Source organism: Sminthopsis crassicaudata, chromosome 3 (assembly GCF_048593235.1).
Source record: "Sminthopsis crassicaudata isolate SCR6 chromosome 3, ASM4859323v1, whole genome shotgun sequence".
NCBI lineage: Eukaryota > Metazoa > Chordata > Mammalia > Dasyuromorphia > Dasyuridae > Sminthopsis > Sminthopsis crassicaudata.
The window spans coordinates 490,919,680-490,936,872 of record NC_133619.1 but is presented as its reverse complement, the minus strand read 5'-3'; the positions used below and the strand labels follow the sequence as shown (position 1 = coordinate 490,936,872).

Genomic DNA, 17,193 nt, shown 5'->3' with positions numbered 1-17,193 from the left:
TCATAGTCTGGACAAGAAGCATTCTTCATCCAATTGATTTTTCTTACATGGATAGTTAGGCTGAACCTTTCGAGTGATAATGGATCTCATTTAAGAGACTTTGTAATGTTCCAAGGCTCAATGCAATCAGCACAATGCCAAATGCAAACAGGAACATTTGAAAGATCCCCTCCACACAAAGGGGATCCCTTTTTATTTGGATTCTGGATTAGAAATTTTCTATGACGATAGTAAACAGCTTTTATGAGCATATATCTCCTTTTAATTTGCTTTGATACTTATAATCAAAGGGTCATTGATTAGTTATTTCATAGTTTGAATTTATCAAGGAATTATAGATGATGATGATGGCTTATTTGTGAGAGATATGCTATTGGAGGAAACCCTTGACACACATTTTGCTCTGCTAAATCAAATTTGTTTGTATAGTGAGTGAATAAGAAGGACAATAAAATTTTATGTTCACTACACCTTTAAATCAATTGTGTAGGAGTTATAACATAATTATTCCAATAAAATATGTTGTTATATAAACTAAATATGAAAAATATTTTTAAATTCAATTTAAAATAAATAAAAATTTTCAAAAATTAAAATTATAAAAATGTGTGGAGTTAGAAAAGGCATCCATGGATAGGTAGTTCCTGAAATTTTCTTGGTTGTCTTAGTGGGGATAAGAAGGAGAGTAAGAATAAGAGATTAGTAATTATTTCACTTTACTAAGCATTTGGTATCCTCCCCCTCTTTTAGCTATTTTAAAAACCAAATCCCTTAATATCATCAAATAATATGATGTGTATAACATGAGCCCATCTCTATTTGGTCTAGTCTGAGAGTTGCACTTATTTCTGTTTCCTTAATTGCCAGGTCTACTTCCTCACACCTCTTAGTTGAACTTTCTCATTCAAACAAAGGTGTTTCTTTTTTTAGCATCAATATTCTTTTGCTTGTGTTACATGACTACAAGTCATAAAATACCATCGTCTCCAGAATAATAGTTGTAGATCACCCAAAGGATGATGGAGAGGCATATAAAGTGTGTAAAGGGGCTGAAATAAATTACCAACAGAAAATGCTTATGAGGAACAGCATGAAAGATGTGAGATATGTATGACCAGGAAAGAAGGCAGACCAGTTGTGTAGTAAGAGGAGGGGATAATGGACAACCCACTTGTGCTACTCCTAATCATGAAATGTCAAGGAATGTAGATTAAGGCCCAAGAATGTTGGTTGAACCTCCTGTGAAGAACTTATTATAAGATATGAATAAAGGGAAAAGATGTGCATTGGTTGTGATCTGTACTATTAAGGAGAGTCTTTGATTATTCAAAATATCTTCTAGGTTTTCGTGATACAAACACAAAAAGCAGCAGTCCCCACCTTAAAGGAACTTAGATTTTACTGAAGGGACAAAAACCAATTTACATGTCCTTGATGTTTCTCACCAGTTTGACTGGTGCTTAATTTTAATATTCCTGACACTATTCTTTTAGGATCATGCCTTTTTTTGACATTCATACCCAGTCATCTCTCCTCACTCCTGTCTTTTGTATCTGTCTTTTTAATACTGTGTTGGTCAAAACATTCCCCAGGCAACAACATCAATCTCTTCTTTATCATACCTGTATGTTTTTATTTTACTGTCAGATTTTGGTAGTTGAAAGCAATCTATACCTCTTGAGCCAACTTCAGCAGTAGAGTTTTAGGCCATATCTTCATAGTGATCATTTATCTGAATTCTGAAATCCATTCTCCTCAAATCTATTATATGAAGTCGATTGTGTCTGGATTTCCTCACTTTATCAAATATTCTAACGATGTACTGTTCATTTCCTTCCAAACTTCATGTCATTCTGACTTCAACAATTATCCATTGTTGGTTAAAATCATGTCCTGAAAAGCAGTTTTCTTTGTTGTTTCACCTTTCAAAGAACAAAATCATCATTAAGGCAAGATAAGGATTTGTTGGCTTCTTTCCTACTAGCATAGAGAGCTCCAGAAAATAATCAACTATTTGATGTCTCCCATTACACCTATAACTCTGCCAAACTGCTCATTCTTGACCTATTTTCCAAAAATATTTTCCATTTCTTCTTTCTGGCTACATGGTCTCTAGTAAACTCACATCATACTTTTGTTTCTATTTTCTCTTTTCTACCTCTCAGATTCAAAAGTTTCCACCATACTTCCCCTATTTAGTTCTTAAGAACTAAAGAGATTGAGATTCCTCAAATAAGCATATATTCTTGTTATATAATTCTTCTACTATATGAGCCTTTTTTTTCTCTTGTAGTTTGCTTTTGGACTAGATTTCTTTATTCCTCAAACTAAGTTCCCTAAGCATATTTATTGGTTTTATTAAAGCTTTTTACTTTTAAAACATATGTATGGATGATTTTCAATATTCATCCTCAAAAACTTTGTGTCCCAAATTTTCCCTTACTTCCCCCATCCCCTCTGTTATATGACAAGTAATCCAATATATGTTAAACATGTGCCATTCTTCTTTACATATTATCACAAATATTATGTTGCACAAGAAAAATCAGATCAAAAATGAAAAAAACTGAGAAAGAAAACAAAATGTAAACCAACAACCATAAAAGGGGTGAAAATACGATTCTGTGATCCATATTCAGCTCCCACCATTCTTTCTCTGGTTGTAAATGGCTCTTTTTATCACAAGATCATTGGAACTGGCCTGAATCACTTCATTGTTGAAGAGAGACATGTCCATCAGAATTGATCACTGTATAATCTTACTGTTGTTGTGTATAACGATCTCCTGATTCTTCTCATATCACTTAGCATCAGTTCATGTAAGTCTCTCCAGGCCTCTCTAAAATTATCCTGCTGGCAGTTTCTTACAAAACAATAATATTCCATAATATTCATATGCTATAACTTATTCAGCCATTCTCCAACTGATGGGCCACATCCACTCAATTTCCAATTTCTTGTCACTACAAAAAGGGCTGCCACAAATATTTTTGAGCATGTGGTCGCTTTCCCTTCTTTATGATTTCTTTGGGATATAAACCCAGTAGAAATACTGCTGGATCAAAGGGTATACACAGTTTGATAGCCTTTTGGGCATAGTTTCAAATTGCTCCCTGGATGGTTGAATCAGTTCACAACTTCACCAACAATGTATCAGTGTACCCGTTTTCCCATATCCCCTCCAACGTTTGTCATTATCTTTTTTCTCTCATTTTAGCCAATCTGAGAGGAGTATAGTGTCTCAGAGTTGTCTTAATTTGCATTTCTTTGATCAATAGTGATTTAGAGCACCTTTTCATATGACTAGAAATATTTTTAATTTCTTCATCTGAAAATTGTCTATTCATATCCTTTGACCATTTATCAATTGGAGAATGGCTTGAAGTCTTATAAGTTTGAATCAGTTCTCTATATATTTTAGAAATGAGGCCTTTATCAGAATGAAAAATGTTTTTCTCAGTTTATTGCTTTCCTTCTAATCTAATCTTATCTGCATTGGTTTTGTTTGTACAAAACTTTTTACCTTAATATAATCAGAATTATCCATTTTGTATTCAACAATATACTCCAATTCTTCTTTGGCCATAAATTCTTTCCTTCTCCACAGTCTTAAGAGTTAAATTTATCCTTTGTTCTGATTTGCTTAAAATATCATTTTTGTCTAAATCATGAATCCATTTAGACCTTATTTTGGTATATGGTATAAGTGTAAGTGAATGTCTAGTGTCTGCCATATTAATTTCCAATTTTTCCAGCAGTTTTGTCAAATAGTGAGTTCTTATCCCCAAAGCTGGGGTCTTTGAGTTTGTCAAACATTAGGTTACTATAGTCATTTACTATCTTGTTCTGTGAATCTAACCTATTCCACTGAATCAACTCTATTTCTTTTTTAAAAGCTTTTTATTTTCAAAACATATACATGGATAATTTTTCAACATTGACCCTTGCAAAACCTTGTGTTCCAAATTTTTCCTCCTTACCCCCATCCCCTCCCCCTAGATGGCAAATAATCCAATACATGTTAGTTATGTTAAAAATACATGTTGTCATATATATATATATATATATATATATATATATATATATGTATATATATATATATATATATATATATATATATATATATATATTTACGTGATGCACAAGAAAAATCAGATAAAAAAGAAAAAATGAGAAAGAAAACAAAATGAAAGCAAACAACAACAAAAAGAGTTAAAATGCTATGCCGTGATCCACACTCACTCCCCACAGTCCTCTGTCTCTCAGTGTAGGTAGCTCTCTTTATCACAAGATCACTGGAACTAGCTTAACAACTCTTATTTCTTAGAGAATAGGTTTTGATGACCACAGCTTTATAATATACTTTTAGGTCTGGTATAACCCTAAGCACATTTAAAAGCTAAATAGTTACAATGACCATATAATCTTATAAAAGATGAATTGAATCTTAGATCATAATTTTCAGAGGTGGAAGTGACCTTAGAAATCATCTGGTCTCAATCTCTCATTTAATAGATGAGAAAATAATAAGATGAGAAAAATAAGAATAAGCTAGTAAATAATAGAACTATATTTAAGCCCAAGTCCTCTGTCTCCCAAATTATCATCCATTCTGCTCTATCAGTTTGCCTCCAATCTATTTAATGTTGTTCTACAATTCAGGCTTTTCATTAATTTACGTTAATGTCAATATGGGGCGTTTACTCTATCATTGAAATGTATCATTCATTGTTATTAGTGGCAGTGGTGAGAGTAGCATGGCATTACGGATAAAGAGTGTAACAAGTAAACAACTGAATTCCAGTCCTGCCCTGTTGCATACCATGATTTCCCTATTTTGATGAACTCATAGATTGTTTGAATTTTTTTAAGAAATAGTTATGGTAATTTTAAGTCATAATTTTGATCATTTTTAAAGAAATATTTGTATCAATTATGATTCCCTTTTACATATTGCCTAAAAGATTGCAAAATATTTTTCCTTGTAACAACCATATGATGTGAGTAGTTTGTTTATTATTATTCCCTTTTTATAGATAAGGAAATAGACACAGAGGGGATGGGATTTTCTAAATCACATAGATAATATATGAAAGAAACATATTTGAATCTTGGAAGCTCCATTGGATCTTTTTGCATTTGCATCATCCAAATAACTCTTTGCTCAGCTCCAGAATTGAAAGTTACTCCTTGCTGAGACAGTGCATACAGGATATAGCTCATTTATCTACAGTTCAAAATGGCCTAGCAGTAGCTCCCTTCTGAAACACAGATTTCTCTAGGTCTACTCTTGTCTTTTCTGTAATCTCTTTAATAGCTTCTTCATCAAGTCTTTGCAGGAGTGGGACATCTGCATTCATAACTTCTTTGGGAGCCAAGTCAGTAGACTTGCTATAAATATCCTTATCCTTATCCTTTGATTGTCCCTGTTGAGCAATTGCATCATAATTAATTTTTCCCTCTGCATCCACCTGAATGGCCAATGCATTGGACATGTTCTTCTTGGGCCACATGTATTTCTGGAAAGGCACCTCATGGTCCAAAGTCCTCTAACAAATAAGGTAATCAATCTTTCTGATATCCATAATGGAGAGGTTCTCTTCTTGATGAGACCAGTACAGTCTGCCTTAATCTCCATGATCTTGCCCTTTCTTCAGCCTCAAGATAGTCCTGAGAAAGCTGAATTGAATCAGGTAACATGCTTCCTAACCCTGACAAATAGCTGAAAATTGCCAGTGCCCAAATCACTCCCTAAGAGCAGAAGTTATAGAACACTTGGAGATTAGCACTTGATAATAGTTTTAATAGCACGTTCATGCATGTGAGTACTCTTTGTGTGTGTGTATGTGTGTTTAAAATCTTATTTAATCCATACCACCACCCTGTGGTTTCTGTTTCTAGGTACTGGTGATACAAACAAAAAAAAAAAACACAAAAAAAGGAATTGTCACTACCCTAAAGGAACTTATATTCTATAGAAGGGACAAAATAAAATTTACAAGTCCTTGAAGTTTCTCACTGGTTCATCTGGTGCTTAATTTTAATATTCCTGGAACTAATTTTTTTTATCTCATGCCTTTTTTTTTGACATTCATACTCAGTTACCTCTCTTCACTCTTGTCTTTTTTATCTGTGTTTTAAAATACTTTGTTGGTCAAAACATTTCCTAATTGCTCATCTAACTAATAAATGCTATTATTATCTTCGCTTGTAAAGATGAGGAAATTGAGGCTGAGAAATTAAAGTAACTTACTCAGAATGACAAAGCTAAGAAAGCATAGCTCTCAATCTTGGTAAGAACAAATCTTGTTTTTGAAAGACTATTCTCATGGAAACTCTGGATTGTGAGATTTGTATACCAAAAAGAAGAAAGAAGAAGAAAGAGGAGGAGGAGGAGGAGGAGGAGGAAGAGGAGGAGGAGGAGGAGGAGGAGGAGGAGGAGGAGGAGGAGGAGGAGGAGGAGAAATGTTGAGAGGGAAAATGACTTTCAGAAGTTAATGTTAACTTAATTAACACTAAGCACTTTATTTTTCTGAAAAGTATAGAAATGAGCTTTTGACAGATAGGATGATGGACCTTGAGATATCCCAACCAAGGACACATCCATTTTACTTTAGTTTGCTAAAGAAAGAACCAATATTCCTGAAAAAAGTCTTGTGGTGACCTTAACCAGGAAATGGTTCCACCATCTTTGTACTGCATCCAGATAAAGCAAGAAAGAATAAATCAAATTTCACTGATGGATTACTATATGAGATCTCCTAATTGGTCTTCCTGCCTCTAGCCTTTTTTCTCTCCAATCTATCACACACACCACTGCCAAATTAATCTTCTTAAAACACTGCTTTTATGTCATGGTTTTCCTGCTTAAACATACCTACAATGGGGAACCATCACCTACAGAAAAAAATCCAAACTCCCATGTGGAATTCAAGATCCTTGACACTCTGACCCATTTACTTTTCCAGACTTGTCCTTCATGAATCCTTTACATGAATTTCTGTTCCAACAAAACCTATTTACTCATTATTCCCTCCCCACCCTCGTTCATCCACTTTACTGAGGTTTAGAACAAATCTTACTTTCCTTCTGAAATTTCCTAGACCACTACTAAGAATAATTCCTTTACCTCTTCCATATTCAAATAGTATTGATTTCTCCATTTTGGCAATTTTGCATATTATTAGATCAAAAATATCATTTATGTGCCCACTCTGTGCCAGACACTGTGCTAGCCACAGGGGACACAATGCAAAAATCAAATAATCTCTGGTCTCAAAGAGTTTAGATTTTATAGGGGGAGGCATATGTATACAGCAGCAAATACAGAACAGATAATAATGACAACCACATTTATATAATGCTTTTAGGTTTGTGGATCATTGTTATATGTGTTATCTCATTGGATCCTCATATTTTGTAAGGTAGGTACAAGTATTATCTTCGTTTTACATATAAGGAAATGGAATCTTACAAAGATTAACTGACTTGCCCACAATTCCATAGTGTCAAGGGGATATCTGAACTCAGATCTTTCTGATTCCAAGTTTAGAGCTCCTAACCATTACACTACAGAGAATTGCTACCTGTACAAAATATATGGCTTTTTCAATTCTAAATGATGTTTTGTGAATGTTGACAAAATCACACAAGAAAATAAAAGGTCATTGGTGAGAGGGGAATGGTGAATGAATGGGGAAACCTTTATTAAATCCTTAAGTTGTGCTTTGGCAGAAAGAGATATTGGAAGTCTCATACTAAGACAATATCCCCAACTAGGTTTTAAGTTCTTTAAGGGAAAGAACTCTAGTCTTTCTTAGCCTCCACAGATGTTAGAACAACAATCATTGTTTTCATCTTGCTGTTCAATCAATCATGCCTGATTTTATATGATCTCATTTTGGGTTTCTTGGCCAAGAGATTGGAGTGATTTACTATTTCCTTTTCCAGCTCATTTTACAGATAAGAAAACTGAGGCAAGATGCAGAATTAGTATCCAATAAATCTTTGCTGTTGATGATATCTATAAGGAAATTCTAACAAGTAGAATAACATTTCACTGTTAGCCTTGTGATAGAAGACTAACCCTGGATTTCAAATAGCTTACATTAAAATCCTTCCTCTGATACACATACTAATTTTTTTGATCATGGAGCAAGCTATTTAACCTCTCGGTGATCCCAAGTAATTTTCTAAACCCCTAAGTTACAGATATAAGTATGATAGGCAATGATGATAGAGGTTTTCATGCTAGTACTTCTCTATACTAATAAAATTATAGGTGAAATCTCTCCCCAAACTCCCCAATAAGTAAATAATTTGTTCAAGCCCCATAAAGTCTTTACCTGGCTTAGGATCATCCAGTGATTCTTTATCCCAACCCATGAGTTGTCTAGGATACTGAAGTCACAATGTATTCTGCCCCCCCAGGCATGAGGGGGTATAAATTGAGAGTATGGATTCTGACCAAACAATCAACAGTTCACAATGGGGATGCTTTTCCCAGGAGACAGGGCTATGCCAGCCTCAGCTTTCCACTTCTAGACACTTGGCTGTAGATACCTACCTGGTGGTAAAGGCTCATCCTGGAAGCCACAATTCCACATTATGGTCCATCTCTCAGGAAAGGGAACTTGGCAAGCCCAGTTTCCATGGTAACTGTGCTTCCAGTTTTTAACATTTTCTACTTAGGATTTTTAGTTTTGGGGTTGCTTTTTCCCCCCTTAACCTCCAAACATGAAAGGAAATCCCTGCCACAGAGATGATGGGAACCTAAAGAGCCCCATTGAATTCAAAGAGTTAGGAAGCAAGGGGATTTAAAAATCTTCAATTCAAAAAATCCTAGGGAGAAATTGGCCTCTAAGATCAAGGACATTAAGTCTGTGACTGCAGGACACCCATGGGGCCCCTTGCTTGGTTCCTTTATCAACTAATACTTCATTTGACTGTATGTTATGGAAGATTTAGCACAAAGAGTCATGCATTTCTGGAACCCGTGTATATGTTTAAGAGAATGGGACTGAGTGGTCGTATTCATGTGGATAGACCCTGGCCCTGCCGGCTTCCCTCCAACCCTAACCCAATTCCTGACATGGTCATCCATCACACATGATGTCAAAATGGACCTCGTGAGCAGGGCTGGCAGTGAGGGTGGGCAGTGGGGCAAGTGCAAAGCAGAAGGGGTCATGGGACCATGTAAGTACACATAAACATGAAAACTGAAGGCTATGTCCTAAACCATCTTAGGGTAGTTGTTCCAACCAGTTCTGTGTCATCACTGAATGAGATAAAGCAATGAAGCTAAGTTGTAAAGATGAAATCCCCAAACACACACACACACAATTCCCTTCCAGAGCTGCTGTGCCAGCAGGGTAGCTTTAGAGGATTGAAAGCTGTAATGAAAATGGAGTACCCTAACTTTGCCAATTATCGCAAGAATGCTGCTTATCTCTCCTGTTAGCAGCTAAGATGCCTTAAGGGTTTAGATTAGAGGACAAACACATGGAAAGAGAGAAAAGTTATTAAATTCTAGACCTGACACTAGGAACAGGGGAGGAACTTTTGATAAACAGAGGAGAAACAGACCATGTTGATCTCAGCAAAGAGATCAATTGGTAAGGGCAGACATCACCACGATACACCTGAAACAGCAACAATGGAGGAAAATTTTAAAAAAAACAAACAAAAAAAAAAAACATGGTACATTCTACAGACTCACAAGAGGTCTTTTGAAAACATTACCCCACAGGCAGTAAACTCCTGAGATGAAGTCCCCAATAATTACTTTCCTTGTGGCACACAGCTGCACGTGTGTGGCGCACATCATTTGCTAAGAACGTGATAATAATCTATCAGTTCTCTGAGCTATACAGGGAGCCTATAGAGATAATTAGCTCAGGCACACAATGATAAACATGTCAAGATAGGAGAAACATTTCTTTCCTTAAATAAGAAATAAGGAGGTGATGGGAAATGATGTACCATGGTGGGTGAACAATATGCCCACCATAATCAATCTTCCATAATAAGCAGTTTCAAGATCTGAGTTCATCCATATGGAGGTATGTGCATGAGGAGAAAACCAAAAACATGAACTTAGGCATGAAATTTCAGTCATGTGATTCAGTTCTCTGTTTCCAGTCAAGACTGCAATCAACACAACTTTCTTTGGATTTTACCATTCCTAAAAGGTTGTTTTTTTTTTCCTTTAACATTTCTCCTTTTCTTCCATTGCTCTAATGACCTGCTCTTTCAAAACCACCAATAACAGGTAATCACAAAATCCATTATTCTTTTCTCATTACTCATCCTTCTTGAACTTTCTGCAGCTTTGAGAATCCCCAAAACTTTTTTTGCTTGGCTTTCATGATACTACATTACACCAGTTCCCCTCCTGTCTCTTTAACTGTTTTTAATTTGTCCCTTCAGGTTCACTCTGCTTTTTCTTGCCTCTTAACTGCAATTATTCCCTGAGATCCTATCCTAGAGCTTTTGCTTTTATGCCTCTTACTTGATAACCTACATCTCATCCAACTGTTATCTCTCTATAGAGGATTCCCTCTATCTCCAAATATAATTTCACTCTGAACTTTTGTCCTATAAGGTCAGTACATGGGACACTGAACTTAGTCAGTCATAAGAAGCTGGTTGGAAATCTCTAATAAAATACTTGCTACATGATTAAGTGCCCTTGGAAAAGTCAATTAAATCATTTAAACTTTTTATTCTCCAACTTCCTATTCTGTAAAAATGAAGAGGCTTGGATTTGATGGACAATTATAAAGGTCTCTTCTAATTTTTGAATATTTGATTTTATTTCTATTGAAATGTATCCCCAGAGGCCAGAAAAATGTTTTTGCAAATGAAATAATGAAAATATGTTTGAAATTAGCATGGCAGAACTAGGCTTTGACCCACACTTAACACCGTACCCCAAGATAAGATCAAAATGGGTTCATGATCTAGGCATAAAGAATGAGATTATAAATAAATTAGAAGAACATAGGATAGTTTACCTCTCAGACTTGTGGAGGAGGAAGGAATTTGTGACCAAAGGAGAACTAGAGATCATTATTGATCACAAAATAGAAAATTTTGATTACATCAAATTAAAAAGCTTTTGTACAAACAAAACTAATGCAAACAAGATTAGAAGAGAAGTAACAAACTGGGAAAACATAGTTAAAGGTTCTGATAAAGGCCTCATTTCTAAAATATGTAGAGAACTGACTCTATAAGAAATTAAGCCATTCTCCAATTGATAAATGGTCAAAGGATATGAACAGACAATTTTCAGATGAAGAAATTGAAACTATTTCTAGTCATATGAAAAGATGTTCCAAGTCATTATTAATTAGACAAATGCAAATTAATACAACTGTGAGATACCATTACACATCTGTCAAATTGGCTAGAATGTCAGGAAAAGATAATGGTGAATGTTGGAGGAGATGTGGGAAAACTGGGAACACTGATACACTGGAGTTGTGAAATGATTCAACCATTCTGGAGAGTGATATGGAACTATGCCCAAAGGGCTACAAAACTGTGCATACCCTTTGATCCAGCAGTGTTGCTACTGGGCTTATATCCCTAAGAGATACTAAAGAAGGGAAAGGGACCTATATGTGCAAGAATGTTTGTGGCAGCCCTCTTTGTAGTGGCCAGAAACTGGAAACTGAGTGGATGCCCATCAATTGGAGATTGGCTGAATAAATTGTGGTATATGAATATTATGGAATATTATTGTTCTCTAAGAACTGACCAGCAGGAGGATTTCAGAAAAGCCTGGAGAGACTTAAATGAACTGATGCTGAGTGCAATGAGCAGGACCAGGAGATCATTATATACTTCAACAACAATACTGTATGATGATCAATTTTGATGGACGTGGCTCTCTTCAACAATAAAATGAACCAAATCAGTTCCATTTGTTCAATAATGAGTAGAACCAGCTACACCCAGTGAAAGAACTCTGGGAAATGGGTGTGAACTACAACACAGCATTTCCAATCCGTCTGTTTTTGTCTGCTTGTATTTTTTTATTTCCTTCACATGTTAATTGTACATTATTTCAAAGTCCAATTCTTCTTGAGCAGTAAAATAACTGTATGGATATGTATACATATATTATATTTAACATACACTTTAACATATTTAACATGTATTGGTCTACCTGCCATCTGGAGGAGGGATGGAGGGAAGGAGGGGAAAACTTGGAACAAAAGGTTTTGCAATTGTCAATGCTGAAAAATTAGCCATGCATTATATCTTGTAAATAAAAAGCTATAACAACAAAAAAATTAAAAATTAAAAATTGTGTTTGGTCAATTGAAGTAAATTTTCTGCTGGACATCTGATAGTACCACAAACCTTAATATGCATAGCTAAAACCAAATTTATATTTACACCAAATCTTCTCTTTTACCTATTACTCTCCCGTTACCCAGATTTAAAATTTCAGAGTTCTAAGCTTCTTTCCTCATAGTCCATATTCCATAAAGTATCGATTCCACATTTTCTTGCATATATATCTTCTTCTCTATTCTCATCATCACCATCCCTTTTCCAAAACTTCATTACCTTTTGCCTGTACTGTTGTAGTAACCTCCTAATTATCTTTCCATTCTTCAATCAAGTCCCATATTAATCTGATTAAAACAAATATAATCACATCAAACTCTTGCTCCAAAATCTTTAATATGTCTCATTATCTGCCAAGTTAACTAAAAAAACTTTATTTAATCTGACCTGCAAGGATATTCAGTATATGGACAAACCTTCCTTTCTAATCCTATGTCATTCTATTCCCATCAAACTACTTGATTCACTGTGCTCCAAGTATGTTCCAAGCATTCAAGTCTCTGTACTTTGGCTTAGTCAGTCCCTCCTTCCTTGGAAAATCCTCCCTCCATCTCCACTTATGAAAATTTTACTCAGTTTCAAGCATTGGTTTCTACTGTGAGATTTGAATGAGATTTCCAAAGAAGAATTTGACTAGACATACAATGCAAAGTTATAGGCTTTTATTTGATGAGTTTATGGGAAAATGGAGAAAAAAATGTCGCTAGAGATCTGACTTTTGATTCAGGAAGACTGATACACACCTGCTGTGTAACTGAGTAATTCACTTAACTTCTCAGTTCCTCAAGCAGTTTTCTTAAGTTGCAGAAGGCATTAATCTGAATTAGAAGACAGAATTCTCATTTGGAAATCCCTATGCCAACTTTTTCAAGGGTTAGAAGGCTACTAGGGAGGAGCTAGCTAAATCCACAGAGCTAGTGATAGATTGAGAGTGGAATGACACTTTATAGGAAGGAGCAGAGTTTCACTCAGGCTTGCCCAATTTGTTTGTTGCTCTGATGTAACAAGCAGAGAAGTGCCATTTAGTAAAGTTTCCTGGGACATCAAAGTCATTGCAGAAGAATCCAGAAAAGGGAGGAAGTACTAGGCAAGAGAAGAAAGAAATGTCTCACAAAGAGATATTTTTCACAAAATAGGCAAAATCCATCAAAGTATCAGTTCAGCTGTCATCTCCTCAAAGGACCTTTTCTTAACTTATTCTGCCCCTCCTCCTAACAGTAGGCAGTGTCTCACAGTCTGATAGCCTTTTCTTGATGGTAATCCTATAGAAAAGGTTCTTAAACTTTTTCCATTTGCTTCTCTTTTCCCCTAAGAAATTTTTATGCACCCCAGGTATATAGGTATATAAAATAGGCATGGAATCAAACACTTACTGATTAAAAAATCATAAAGAACTTTTTATCCTAAAACAATTTTGATATACATATAATTTCACTATTTATTAAAGACAAAAGCAAATTTGCATACTCATGAAATGGATGTGTTTATTTCTACATAAAGAATTAAATCTTGATGAAATATTTGAAATGCAGCACACAGAGCATCTGCAACATTTTTCAGAGCTGACCAATATTTTGGTATTTCATAACCCTCACATTCAGTTACACAACATCAGATAGGATTATGACCCATACTTTAACAAAGTTTTTTTTTCCAAACCACTGGCTATACCTTACCTATAGTTTTGGTAACTTCTGGACTTATCTTCTCTTTTTAGATTTTAAGCTCCATGAGTGCATTAATCATGTCTTATTTTCCTTTTTAATCCCCTCAATGATTATCATGATACCTTGTACAGAGTAGGTATTTGACACACTGAATGAAGTCAGGATGCTTTCCTTGATATCTATCTCAGATGTTTCCTACTTTAACAGAGGCCAGTTTCTTATTGTCGAATATAATCCAAGTTATAATTCACACACACACACACACACACACACACACACACACACACACACACACACACACACACATATATATATATATATATATATATATATATATATATATAATTCACATAGTATATACAGATTTTTTAAATTAACAAAGCATCTTCCTCACACCACCTTTTAGAGATAAATAGTACAAGTATTAGTATACCCATTTTACTGAAGAAACTGAGACTTAGAAAGATATTAATTTATCCAAAGTAACATAGAAAAAAAATTTTAGAGTCAGAAATTGACTCCAGGTTTTTTACTTCAAAATCAAAAGTAGAACATGGACATTAAGAATTTTATGGGTGTCTAATGCCAGGAGTTGTCATGTCTAGAATATAGATTAACATAATGAAGGATGCCCTGAATAGATGAGACCACTAGGAGCTCCAGGCTACAACAAGGTGTCTTCATACATTTTATACATAGGTAGCACAAAAATCGGTCCTTTTCACATTAATCTAATATAGAGAAAAATACGGACTAGAGAAAGAATGATTAAAACTAGAGTTGACTTTTATTTGTCATTTGTCTTCAAGATATTATGAACTGGCCAAATGAGGAGGGCAAGTAGATGAAGTCAAACACCATGAAAACTACTTTATGTGCATCGCTCACTGCAAACATGTGGAAACACCTGTAACTCCATCCATACCTAGTTTTAGGAGATACAGTTTTTCACAGAAAATCAGAAAGAATCTCCTGGGAACTAGCTTCTAATAATTTGTTTCTGTTTCCATGACAAAATGAAAAATTTATAATCACAAACACCCACTTTGCAAGAGCTTCCTAATTGGTATCCCTGTTTCCATACAGATTCCAAATTGATACTCCTAAAATATATCTGCTTATATCACTCCCTGCTCAAAAATAATCAGTTGCTCCCTATTGCCTTTAGATGAAATACAAAATCCTCAGCTTGGCATTTACAGGTCCCAACAATCTACATTTCTTACCATATTTGTCAGTCTTATTTAATATTGCTCCCTTATGGAAATTTTATATCTTTAGAGGCTTATTTGAACAAAATAGAGAAAGAGAAAGATTAATGAATTGGGCCTGCAACTTAAAAAGCTAGAAAAAGACCAAATTAAAAACCCCAACCAAAAATCAAACTTGAAATACAAAAATTAAAAGGAGAAATCAATAATATTGAAGGTAAAAAAACCTATTGAATTAATAAATGAAATTTATGAAAAAGCCAATAAAATAGATAAACCTTTGGTAAATCTGATCAGAAAAAGGAAAGAAGAAAATCAAATTGTTAGTCTTATAAATGAAAAGGGAGATCTTTCCACCAATGAAGAGGAAATTAGACAAATAATGAGTTACTTTGCCCAACTTTATGCCAATAAATTTGATAACTTAAGTGAAATGGATGACTTCCTCCAAAAATATAGGCTTCCTAGATTAACAGAGTTCATTTCAGAAAATAGTCCCATTTCAGAAAAAGAAATAAAACAAGCTATTAATCAACTCCCCAGGAAAAAATCCCCAGGACCAGATGGATTTACATGTGAATTCTACCAAACATTTAAAGAACAATTAGCCCCAATGTTATATAAACTATTTGAAAAAATAGGGGATGAAGGAGTCCTACCAAACTCCTTTTATGACACAGACATAGTACTGATACCTAAACCAGGTAGATCGAAAACTGAGAAAGAAAATTATAGACCAATTTCCTTAATGAATATTGATGCTAAAATTTTAAATAAGATATTAACAAAAAGAATTCAGAAAATCATCCCCAGGATAATACACTATGATCAAGTAGGATTTATACCAGGAATGCAGGGCTGGTTTAATATTAGGAAAACTATTAGTATAATTGACCATATTAATAATCAAATTAATAAAAACCATATGATCATCTCAATAGATGCAGAAAAAGCATTTGATAAAATCCAACATCCATTCCTACTAAAAACTCTTGAGAGTATAGGAATATATGGACTATTCCTTAGAATAATCAGGAGTATATATTTAAGACCGTCAGTAAGCATAATATGCAATAGAAATAAACTGCAACCTTTCCCAGTAAGATCAGGAGTGAAACAAGGTTGCCCACTATCACCATTACTATTCAATATAGTACTAGAAACGCTAGCCTCGGCAATAAGAGCCGAGAAAGAGATTCAAGGAATTAGAGTAGGAAATGAGGAAATCAAACTATCACTCTTTGCAGATGACATGATGGTATACTTAGAGAACCCCAAAGACTCTGCTAAAAAGCTATTAGAAATAATTCAGAATTTTAGCAAAGTGGCAGGATACAAAATAAATCCACATAAATCCTCAGCATTTTTATATATCACCAACAAAATGCAACAGCAAGAAATACAAAGAGAAATTCCATTCCAAACAAATGTTGAGAGTATAAAACATTTGGGAATCCATCTACCAAAGAATAGTCAGGAATTATATGAGCAAAATTACAAAACACTTGCCACAAAAAATAAAGTCAGATTTAAATAATTGGAAAGACATTCAGTGCTCTTGGATAGGCCGAGCGAATATAATAAAGATGACAATACTCCCCAAACTAATCTATTTATTTAGTGCTATACCAATCAGACTCCCAAGGAACTATTTTAATGACCTAGAAAAAATAACAACAAAATTAATATGGAAGAATAAAAGGTTGAGAATTGCAAGGGAACTAATGAAAAAAAAGTCAGATGAAAGTGGTCTAGGTGTACCTGATCTAAAGCTATATTGTATAGCAGCAGTCACCAAAACCATTTGGTATTGGCTAAGAAATAGACCAGTCGATCAGTGGAACAGATTAGGTACAAAGGACAAAAAAGGGTACATCTATAGCAATCTAGTCTTTGACAAACCCCAATATACCAACATTAGGGATAAAAATTCATTATTTGAAAAAAACTGT

General features: G+C 34.6%; 1 long non-coding RNA gene across 1 annotated transcript; it reads right to left on the bottom strand.

Moving 5' to 3' along the window:
- Positions 1 to 1,612: 1,612 nt before the first annotated feature.
- LOC141559719 (uncharacterized) lies at positions 1,613 to 8,432 on the bottom strand. The gene is made up of 2 exons (XR_012487533.1): positions 8,346 to 8,432; positions 1,613 to 1,922 (listed from the first exon to the last, which is right to left on the bottom strand). It is a non-coding gene; the product is annotated as an uncharacterized LOC141559719 (long non-coding RNA).
- Positions 8,433 to 17,193: the final 8,761 nt, after the last annotated feature.